Below are 12,423 nucleotides of genomic sequence, written 5' to 3'. Positions count from 1 at the left end.
TGTGGTGAAAGATTACGAAAATGGGGCTAAGAATTGTAGAAAACCTCTTTCCTCATTACCTTAGCCAGCTTCATCCTGACCCACAACTTCTTCACTTTTGAAAACCAGACATACCAACAATTAAAGGGAACAGCCATGGGTACCAGGATGGCCCCCTCGTACGCCAACCTATTCATGGGTCGCTTAGAGGAAGCCTTCTTGGTTACCCAGGCCTGCCAACCCAAAGTTTGGTACAGATTTATTGATGACATCTTCATGATCTGGACTCACAGTGAAGAAGAACTCCAGAATTTCCTCTCCAACCTCAACTCCTTTGGTTCCATCAGATTCACCTGGTCCTACTCCAAATCCCATGCCACTTTCCTTGATGTTGACCTTCACCTGTCCAGTGGGCAGCTTCACACGTCCGTCCACATCAAACCCACCAACAAGCAACAGTACCTCCATTACGATAGCTGCCACCCATTCCACATCAAACGGTCCCTTCCCTACAGCCTAGGTCTTCGTGGCAAACGAATCTGCTCCAGTCCGGAATCCCTGAGGCATTACACCAACAACCTGACAACAGCTTTCGCATCCCGCAACTACCCTCCCGACCTGGTACAGAAGCAAATAACCAGAGCCACTTCCTCATCCTCTCAAACCCAGAACCTCCCACAGAAGAACCACAAAAGTGCCCCACTTGTGACAGGATACTTTCCGGGACTGGATCAGATTCTGAATGTGGCTCTCCAGCAGGGATACAACTTCCTCAAATCCTGCCCTGAAATGAGATCCATCCTTCATGAAATCCTCCCCACTCCACCAAGAGTGTCTTTCCGCCGTCCACCTAACCTTCGTAACCTCTTAGTTCATCCCTATGAAATCCCCAAACCACCTTCCCTACCCTCTGGCTCCTACCCTTGTAACCGCCCCCGGTGTAAAACCTGTCCCATGCACCCTCCCACCACCACCTACTCCAGTCCTGTAACCCGGAAGGTGTACACAATCAAAGGCAGAGCCACGTGTGAAAGCACCCACGTGATCTACCAACTGACCTGCCTACACTGTGATGCATTCTATGTGGGAATGACCAGCAACAAACTGTCCATTCGCATGAATGGACACAGGCAGACAGTGTTTGTTGGTAATGAGGATCACCCTGTGGCTAAACATGCCTTGGTGCACGGCCAGCACATCTTGGCACAGTGTTACACCGTCCGGGTTATCTGGATACTTCCCACTAACACCAACCTGTCAGAACTCCGGAGATGGGAACTTGCCCTTCAGCATATCCTCTCTTCTCGCTATCCGCCAGGCCTCAATCTCCGCTAATTTCTAATTTCAATCTGCCGCCGCTCATACCTCACCTGTCTTTCAACATCATCTTTGCCTCTGTACTTCCGTCCCGACTGACATCTCTGCCCAAACTCTCTGCCAAACTCTTTGCCTTTACAAGTGTCTGCTTGTGTCTGTGTATGTGTGGATGGATATGTGTGTGTGTGCGAGTGTATACCTGTCCTTTTTTCCCCCTAAGGTAAGTCTTTCCGCTCCCGGGATTGGAATGACTCCTTACCCTCTCCCTTAAAACCCATATCCTTTTGTCTTTCCTTCTCCTTCCCTCTTTCCTGACGAGGCAACCGTTGGTTGCGAAAGCTTGGATTTTGTGTGTATGTTTGTGTTTGTTTGTGTGTCTGTCGACCTGCCAGCACTTTCATTTGGTAAGTCACATCATCTTTGTTTTTAAATAGATTTTTCCTTCGTGGAATGTTTCCTTCTATTATAAACATATCATTAATTTGAACCCAACAATTACGTTTGTTATTGTCGCCTTTGCATTTCGAAATCTTTCCTGTCGTCTTATTTCTCTTTTTTCTCTTTATTTTCTCTTTCTGTTTTTACCAGTAGTCTCACTTTGTATTCACCCCCCTTTTACCGTAATCTACTATACAATTTTATCCCGCCATATATATGCTCAACAATACGTAACCCACTTCCCAACCATAACCAAAAGATTTTAGTTTCCGCTTTCAACACTACCGCTGCTATAAAATCCACCGTTTCTAGTTCAATAACAGCTGCTTTCACGTATTTAACAACCATTTCGGCTACTTCTAATAACTTTTAACTTTATTTCCACTTCCGTTTTTCGCACATCACTGATCATTTTAGCCGCTCCCCACAGGTTTTAACGTCATTTTTTCTACAATTTTTTTTTTTTTTTTTTTTTTTTTTTTTTTTTTTTTTTTCTTTTCTACAATTCTTAGCCCCATTTTCGTAATCTTTCACCACAACACCACTCCTTTAATACGTTTTTTCGAAATTTTCTCGAATTTCTCCGTCCTTTAACGTCATTTTAGCCGCTCCCCACAGGTTTTAACGTCATTTTTTCTACAATTGTTAGCCCCATTTTCGTAATCTTTCACCACAACACCACTCCTCTAATACGTTTTTTCGAAATTTTCTCGAAATTTTCCCGAATTTCTCCGTCCTTTAACGTGATTTAGCGGCAACACAACCACCTAACCTTTTTACACATCGCTGTCTACCAACCCAAGTTCAATACAAGATCAACTTAACCAACACTTTTTCGCCTTTTTTTCATACCAGATCTCCAATTGCTTTCTAGTTCACCTTTATCTCTCCCCATATATTTCTTTCTTTCTTTTTCATTTCAACCTCATGTTAAACTTTCCACCTTCTAATACCATGTCACCCTCACAACACCCCCACAACGACCCCATTAAGTTTTATTTACATTCCCTCCGCAAGCATGCCTTCACCCTAGCCAGATTACGCTCACATATTTTATTTTCTCAGGCTTGTCTGACATTTGGCATAACCCCCAAAGGCCTCACACTTAAAGTTCCCATCTCTGGTTGCAACCCTTCTTTCCATCAGTCCCTATACCAGTTCCAAACTGAACAATCCATTGCCCTCACCCACCTAATCCTTCACCTACACATCAACTCAGCCAATGAACACACCCGTCAACTCCTATCCTTAATAAAAGTCCTCAATCTTTCCTCTCCCACATCCACACCCGCTATTCAGAGCATCCTCCTACAGGCCAACCGCCAATTAGAACAGCATGCCACCCTTCACCTCAAAAAACTATCCAATCTCCTGGTTTCCCACCTCCGGAAAGGCAACTCACTCACCCTTCACAACCTTTCCAGCAAACCTCAACCACCTCTCATTGCACACAAACCCAGTCTCTCCCATCTACTCAATCTCCCACTTCCAGCTCCACTCCCTCCAAAACCTCAAAATTCCGATCAACACAATCTGGCACCACAACACCCTAATTCAGTAGTTAACCTTTCCTCCAAACCTCTCTCCCAATCCGAAACCTCTGTCCTATCCAAAGGCCTCACCTTCAGCCCCACTCCCAGATTCAACCAAACAGCCCTCGTCAAAGATTTACTGTCCTACACTCGTACTCTCTGCTGGAAGTATCACTTTGCCACGAAGAAAAATGATCCTAATCCTACCCCTAATGATCCAACTCCCCGAGACACTATCCAAATTGAACCCTGCCTGGAACAGTTCCGTCCTCCGTCACAGCGGGACCCACCTCCTCTTCCTCAAAATCACCCTCTCCAAACCTTCCAGGAATTTCTGACTTCCAGCCTTGCCTCTCAATCCTTCTTAAAAAACCTTAATCCTACTCCCAACATCACCACTGCTGAAGCCCAGGCTATCCGTGATCTGAAGGCTGACCGGTCCATCGTCATTCTTCCGGCGGACAAGGGTTCCACGACCGTGGTACTTGATCGTCGGGAGTACGTGGCTGAGGGACTGCGTCAGCTTTCAGACAACACCACATACAAAGTTTGCCAAGGTAATCCCATTCCTGATGTCCAGGCAGAGCTTCAAGGAATCCTCAGAACCTTAGGCCCCCTACAAAACCTTTCACCTGACTCCATCAACCTCCTGACCCCACCGACACCCCGCACCCCTACCTTCTACCTTCTCCCTAAAATTCACAAACCCAATCATCCCGGCCGCCCCATTGTAGCTGGTTACCAAGCCCCCACAGAACGTATCTCTGCCTACGTGGATCAACACCTTCAACCCATTACATGCAGTCTCCCATCCTTCATCAAAGACACCAACCACTTTCTCGAACGCCTGGAATCCTTACCCAGTCCGTTACCCCCAGAAACCATCCTTGTAACCATTGATGCCACTTCCTTATACACAAATATCCCGCACGTCCAGGGCCTCGCTGCGATGGAGCACTTCCTTTCACGCCGATCACCTGCCACCCTACCCAAAACCTCTTTCCTCATTACCTTAGCCAGCTTCATCCTGACCCACAACTTCTTCACTTTTGAAAACCAGACATACCAACAATTAAAGGGAACAGCCATGGGTACCAGGATGGCCCCCTCGTACGCCAACCTATTCATGGGTCGCTTAGAGGAAGCCTTCTTGGTTACCCAGGCCTGCCAACCCAAAGTTTGGTACAGATTTATTGATGACATCTTCATGATCTGGACTCACAGTGAAGAAGAACTCCAGAATTTCCTCTCCAACCTCAACTCCTTTGGTTCCATCAGATTCACCTGGTCCTACTCCAAATCCCATGCCACTTTCCTTGATGTTGACCTTCACCTGTCCAGTGGGCAGCTTCACACGTCCGTCCACATCAAACCCACCAACAAGCAACAGTACCTCCATTACGATAGCTGCCACCCATTCCACATCAAACGGTCCCTTCCCTACAGCCTAGGTCTTCGTGGCAAACGAATCTGCTCCAGTCCGGAATCCCTGAGGCATTACACCAACAACCTGACAACAGCTTTCGCATCCCGCAACTACCCTCCCGACCTGGTACAGAAGCAAATAACCAGAGCCACTTCCTCATCCTCTCAAACCCAGAACCTCCCACAGAAGAACCACAAAAGTGCCCCACTTGTGACAGGATACTTTCCGGGACTGGATCAGATTCTGAATGTGGCTCTCCAGCAGGGATACAACTTCCTCAAATCCTGCCCTGAAATGAGATCCATCCTTCATGAAATCCTCCCCACTCCACCAAGAGTGTCTTTCCGCCGTCCACCTAACCTTCGTAACCTCTTAGTTCATCCCTATGAAATCCCCAAACCACCTTCCCTACCCTCTGGCTCCTACCCTTGTAACCGCCCCCGGTGTAAAACCTGTCCCATGCACCCTCCCACCACCACCTACTCCAGTCCTGTAACCCGGAAGGTGTACACAATCAAAGGCAGAGCCACGTGTGAAAGCACCCACGTGATCTACCAACTGACCTGCCTACACTGTGATGCATTCTATGTGGGAATGACCAGCAACAAACTGTCCATTCGCATGAATGGACACAGGCAGACAGTGTTTGTTGGTAATGAGGATCACCCTGTGGCTAAACATGCCTTGGTGCACGGCCAGCACATCTTGGCACAGTGTTACACCGTCCGGGTTATCTGGATACTTCCCACTAACACCAACCTGTCAGAACTCCGGAGATGGGAACTTGCCCTTCAGCATATCCTCTCTTCTCGCTATCCGCCAGGCCTCAATCTCCGCTAATTTCTAATTTCAATCTGCCGCCGCTCATACCTCACCTGTCTTTCAACATCATCTTTGCCTCTGTACTTCCGTCCCGACTGACATCTCTGCCCAAACTCTCTGCCAAACTCTTTGCCTTTACAAGTGTCTGCTTGTGTCTGTGTATGTGTGGATGGATATGTGTGTGTGTGCGAGTGTATACCTGTCCTTTTTTCCCCCTAAGGTAAGTCTTTCCGCTCCCGGGATTGGAATGACTCCTTACCCTCTCCCTTAAAACCCATATCCTTTTGTCTTTCCTTCTCCTTCCCTCTTTCCTGACGAGGCAACCGTTGGTTGCGAAAGCTTGGATTTTGTGTGTATGTTTGTGTTTGTTTGTGTGTCTGTCGACCTGCCAGCACTTTCATTTGGTAAGTCACATCATCTTTGTTTTTAAATAGATTTTTCCTTCGTGGAATGTTTCCTTCTATTATAAATATATATATATATATATATATATATATATATATATAATAGAGGGAAACGTTCCACGTGGGAAAAATATATTTAAAAAGAAAGATGATGAGACTTACCAAACAAAAGCGCTGGCAGGTCGATAGACACACAAACAAACACAAACATACACACAAAAACTAGCTTTCGCAACCAATGGTTGCCTCGTCAGGAAAGAGGGAAGGAGAGGGAAAGACAAAAGGATTTGGGTTTTAAGGGAGAGGGTAAGGAGTCATTCCAATCCCGGGAGCGGAAAGACTTACCTTAGGGGGAAAAAAGGACAGGTATACACTCGCACACACACACATATCCATCCTCATATACACATGTTTGTGTTCGTTTGTGTGTCTGTCGACCTGCCAGCACCTTCATTTGGTAAGTCACATCATCTTTGTTTTTAGGTATATTTTTCCTTCGTGGAATGTTTCCTTCTATTATAACCATATATATATATATATATATATATATATATATATATATATATATATATATATATATATATATATATATATTTTTAAAAAAGAAAGATGATCAGACTTACCAAACAAAAGCGCTGGCAGGTCGATAGACACACAAAATTCTAGCTTTCGCAACCAACGGTTGCCTCGTCAGGAAAGAGGGAAGGAGAAGGAAAGACAAAAGGATATGGGTTTTAAGGGAGAGGGTAAGGAGTCATTCCAATCCCGGGAGCGGAAAGACTTACCTTAGGGGGAAAAAAGGACAGGTATACACTCGCACACACACACATATCCATCCACACATACACAGACACAAGCAGACATTTGTAAAGGCAAAGAGTTTGGGCAGAGATGTCAGTCGGGACGTAAGTACAGAGGCAAAGATGATGTTGAAAGACAGGTGAGGTATGAGCGGCGGCAGATTGAAATTAGAAATTAGCGGAGATTGAGGCCTGGTGGATAGCGAGAAGAGAAGATATGCTGAAGGGCAAGTTCCCATCTCCGGAGTTCTGACAGGTTGGTGTTAGTGGGAAGTATCCAGATAACCCGGACGGTGTAGCACTGTGCCAAGATGTGCTGGCCGTGCACCAAGGCATGTTTAGCCACAGGGTGATCCTCATTACCAACAAACACTGTCTGCCTGTGTCCATTCATGCGAATGGACAGTTTGTTGCTGGTCATTCCCACATAGAACGCTTCACAGTGTAGGCAGGTCAGTTGGTAAATCACGTGGGTGCTTTCACACGTGGCTTTGCCTTTGATCGTGTACACCTTCCGGGTTACAGGACTGGAATAGGTGGTGGTGGGAGGGTGCATGGGACAGGTTTTACACCGGGGGCGGTTACAGGGGTAGGAGCCAGAGGGTAGAGGGTAGGGAAGGTGGTTTGGGGATTTCATAGGGATGAACTAAGAGGTTACGAAGGTTAGGTGGACGGCGGAAAGAGGCTCTTGGTGGAGTGGGGAGGATTTCATGAAGGATGGATCTCATTTGACTTCCTCAAATCCTGCCCTGAAATGAGATCCATCCTTCATGAAATCCTCCCCACTCCACCAAGAGTGTCTTTCCGCCGTCCACCTAACCTTCGTAACCTCTTAGTTCATCCCTATGAAATCCCCAAACCACCTTCCCTACCCTCTGGCTCCTACCCCTGTAACCGCCCCTGGGGTAAAACCTGTCCCATGCACCCTCCCACCACCACCTATTCCAGTCCTGTAACCCGGAAGGTGTACACGATCAAAGGCAAAGCCACGTGTGAAAGCACCCACGTGATTTACCAACTGACCTGCCTACACTGTGAAGCGTTCTATGTGGGAATGACCAGCAACAAACTGTCCATTCGCATGAATGGACACAGGCAGACAGTGTTTGTTGGTAATGAGGATCACCCTGTGGCTAAACATGCCTTGGTGCACGGCCAGCACATCTTGGCACAGTGCTACACCGTCCGGGTTATCTGGATACTTCCCACTAACACCAACCTGTCAGAACTCCGGAGATGGGAACTTGCCCTTCAGCATATCCTCTCTTCTCGCTATCCGCCAGGCCTCAATCTCCGCTAATTTCTAATTTCAATCTGCCGCCGCTCATACCTCACCTGTCTTTCAACATCATCTTTGCCTCTGTACTTCCGTCCCGACTGACATCTCTGCCCAAACTCTTTGCCTTTACAAATGTCTGCTTGTGTCTGTGTATGTGTGGATGGATATGTGTGTGTGTGCGAGTGTATACCTGTCCTTTTTTCCCCCTAAGGTAAGTCTTTCCGCTCCCGGGATTGGAATGACTCCTTACCCTCTCCCTTAAAACCCATATCCTTTTGTCTTTCCTTCTCCTTCCCTCTTTCCTGACGAGGCAACCGTTGGTTGCGAAAGCTAGAATTTTGTGTGTTTGTTTGTGTGTCTATCGACCTGCCAGCGCTTTTGTTTGGTAAGTCTGATCATCTTTCTTTTTAAATATATTTTTCCCACGTTTTCATCAAAGACACCAACCACTTTCTCGAACGCCTGGAATCCTTACCCAATACGTTACCCCCAGAAACCATCCTTGTAACCATTGATGCCACTTCCTTATACACAAATATCCCGCACGTCCAGGGCCTCGCTGCGATGGAGCACTTCCTTTCACGCCGATCACCTGCCACCCTACCTAAAACCTCTTTCCTCATTACCTTAGCCAGCTTCATCCTGACCCACAACTTCTTCACTTTTGAAAACCAGACATACCAACAATTAAAGGGAACAGCCATGGGTACCAGGATGGCCCCCTCGTACGCCAACCTATTCATGGGTCGCTTAGAGGAAGCCTTCTTGGTTACCCAGGCCTGCCAACCCAAAGTTTGGTACAGATTTATTGATGACATCTTCATGATCTGGGCCCACAGTGAAGAAGAACTCCAGAATTTCCTCTCCAACCTCAACTCCTTTGGTTCCATCAGATTCACCTGGTCCTACTCCAAATCCCATGCCACTTTCCTTGATGTTGACCTTCACCTGTCCAATGGCCAGCTTCACACGTCCGTCCACATCAAACCCACCAACAAGCAACAGTACCTCCATCACAACAGCTGCCACCCATTCCACATCAAACGGTCCCTTCCCTACAGCCTAGGTCTTCGTGGCAAACGAATCTGCTCCAGTCCGGAATCCCTGAAGCATTACACCAACAACCTGACAACAGCTTTCGCATCCCGCAACTACCCTCCCGACCTGGTACAGAAGCAAATAACCAGAGCCACTTCCTCATCCTCTCAAACCCAGAACCTCCCACAAAAGAGCCACAAAAGTGCCCCACTTGTGACAGGATACTTTCCGGGACTGGATCAGATTCTGAATGTGGCTCTCCAGCAGGGATACGACTTCCTCAAATCCTGCCCTGAAATGAGATCCATCCTTCATGAAATCCTCCCCACTCCACCAAGAGTGTCTTTCCGCCGTCCACCTAACCTTCGTAACCTCTTAGTTCATCTCTATGAAATCCCCAAACCACCTTCCCTACCCTCTGGCTCCTACCCTTGTAACCGCCCCCGGTGTAAAACCTGTCCCATGCACCCTCCCACCACCACCTACTCCAGTCCTGTAACCCGGAAGGTGTACACAATCAAAGGCAGAGCCACGTGTGAAAGCACCCACGTGATCTACCAACTGACCTGCCTACACTGTGATGCGTTCTATGTGGGAATGACCAGCAACAAACTGTCCATTCGCATGAATGGACACAGGCAGACAGTGTTTGTTGGTAATGAGGATCACCCTGTGGCTAAACATGCCTTGGTGCACGACCAGCACATCTTGGCGCAGTGTTACACCGTCCGGGTTATCTGGATACTTCCTACTAACACCAACCTATCCAAACTCCGGAGATGGGAACTTGCTCTTCAATATATCCTCTCTTCCTGTTATCCACCAGGCCTCAATCTCCGCTAATTTCAAGTTGCCGTCACTCATACCTCACCTGTCATTCAACAACATCTTTGCCTCTGCACTTCTGCCTCGACTGACATCTCTGCCCAAACTCTTTGTCTTTAAATATGTCTGCTTGTGTCTGCATATGTGTGGATGGATATGTGTGTGTGTGCGAGTGTATACCCGTCCTTTTTTCCCCCTAAGGTAAGTCTTTCCGCTCCCGGGACTGGAATGACTCCTTACCCTCTCCCTTAAAACCCACATCCTTTCGTCTTTCCCTCTCCTTCCCTCTTTCCTGATGAGGCAACAGTTTGTTGCGAAAGCTTGAATTTTGTGTGTATGTTTGTGTGTCTGTCGACCTGCCAGCACTTTCATTTGGTAAGTCACACCTAAAAAGAAAGATGATGTGACTTACCAAATGAAAGTGATGGCAGGTCGACAGACACACAAACGAACACAAACATACACACAAAATTCAAGCTTTCGCAACAAACTGTTGCCTCATCAGGAAAGAGGGAAGGAGAGGTATATGTGGGGATGGATATGTGTGTGTGTGCGCGAGTGTATACCCGTCCTTTTTTCCCCCTAAGGTAAGTCTTTCCGCTCCCGGGACTGGAATGACTCCTTACCCTCTCCCTTAAAACCCACATCCTTTTGACTTTCATATATATATATATATATATATATATATATATATATATATATATATATATATATATATAAAAACAAAGATAATGTGACTTACCAAATGAAAGTGCTGGCAAGTCGACAGACACACAAACGAACACAAACATACACACAAAATTCAAGCTTTCGCAACAAACTGTTGCCTCATCAGGAAAGAGGGAAGGGGAGGGAAAGACGAAAGGATGTGGGTTTTAAGGGAGGGGGTAAGGAGTCATTCCAGTCCCGGGAGCGGAAAGACTTACCTTAGGGGGAAAAAAGGACGGGTATACACTCGCACACACACACATATCCATCCACACATCGACTCGATGCAGCAATCCTCCTCGATCGAGCCCCACGTTGGGCGCCACTTCTACCGTATCTTCCTTCGCCGTTGGCGTTGGCGTTGTTACCGTGAGACACCGTTATACCAAGAGGAAAGGTGCGTCGATCTTAGAGCATGAGATATGATGAACTTAAGCAATTGACAACACACAACTTCTACCGTATCTTCCTTCGCCGTTGGCGTTGTCGTTGTTACCGTGAGACACCGTTATACCAAGAGGAAAGGTGCGTCGATCTTAGAGCATGAGATATTTTTCCTTCGTGGAATATTTCCTTCTATTATAACCATATATATATATATATATATATATATATATATATATATATATACACACACACACACACACACACACACACACACACACACACACACAGTTATTTTAATCATACCTGGTAGGATCACTCACTTTTAGCGATTATTGAAGAATACCTCTTTCATTGGACAGACTCACTGGCTGCTACAATATTTTCCAACTCTAGGGTTCATGAATCCGGATGACACTCGACTCGATGCAGCAATCCTCCTCGATCGAGCCCCACGTTGGGCGCCACTTCTACCGTATCTTCCTTCGCCGTTGGCGTTGTCGTTGTTACCGTGAGACACCGTTATACCAAGAGGAAAGGTGCGTCGATCTTAGAGCATGAGATATGATGAACTTAAGCAATTGACAACACACAACGGTCATGGTAGCACCTGATTCCAGAATAGCTGGAGTAGTTAGGATCTACGAAATATCCCCTCTTGACCAGGTCCTCAAAACTTAACTCGTAACGCGATCCCTTCAAAGCAAATTGTCATAACGATCGTCTATAAAGACTTCGTACAACGAGAAGAAATGTTACAGTTTATGGGATAATAACAGATACGACCAAACTGTCTTGTCTCTTCTGCTTTATTTAACACAACTTCGTTCACAGTTTCATTTCGCATTCACCACTCATTCACCGAAACCCTTTGATGAACAGTTTTGGTTGCTTGACACCAACAGTCAATGATAATGATACAGCTTTTCTCCTTTTTATAAATTGAAGCCCGCTCTCTGCGATATAATTAAAAAAAAAAAAAAACGGTCTCAATACCGCAGCCCTCTGGAGATGCGAATAGACTTATCCCGGAATTGACCGCCCTGTAGGTGTACTCAGTTTAATGACCACAATTCGCTATCCGCTATTTCTCGTAACTGAATGTCCATTTGTTAGTCTGATTATACACTGTAGCTATTTAAAATTCGCCCCTATATTTTTCACAATGCACAATTAGCAGTTCTTTACTTGTTTGTTTTTCTTTTTCTAAGAGTAAACGAAAAAAAAGACGCCGTATCATCGGCTTAGTCGATATAAAGCAAAACACCTTGATATGCCCAATTTTACCTCTTCTTATAAGATTGGCTACCTTACTCATTAATTTACTACATATTATTTCCAATAACACTAAACAGGTATCGCCGTTATATTTTAATTGTATTCAAAAGCATGTTACTACTATTATGGCCGACCAAATCGTAACAAATCATGCGGCATGCGTTTTTAACAATAACTTTAAGCTATTCAAGTT

At 46.0% G+C, this 12,423-nt stretch overlaps 1 protein-coding gene across 1 annotated transcript in view; it reads right to left on the bottom strand.

Annotated features, from left to right (window-relative positions):
• Positions 1–12,423, bottom strand: part of LOC126095271 (probable E3 ubiquitin-protein ligase HERC1) — an 814,023-nt gene that overhangs the window by 319,879 nt on the left and 481,721 nt on the right. The window lies entirely within an intron of this gene.

This window comes from Schistocerca cancellata, chromosome 8 (assembly GCF_023864275.1).
Source record: "Schistocerca cancellata isolate TAMUIC-IGC-003103 chromosome 8, iqSchCanc2.1, whole genome shotgun sequence".
Taxonomy (NCBI): domain Eukaryota; kingdom Metazoa; phylum Arthropoda; class Insecta; order Orthoptera; family Acrididae; genus Schistocerca; species Schistocerca cancellata.
This window is presented reverse-complemented; position numbering and strand designations above follow the sequence as displayed.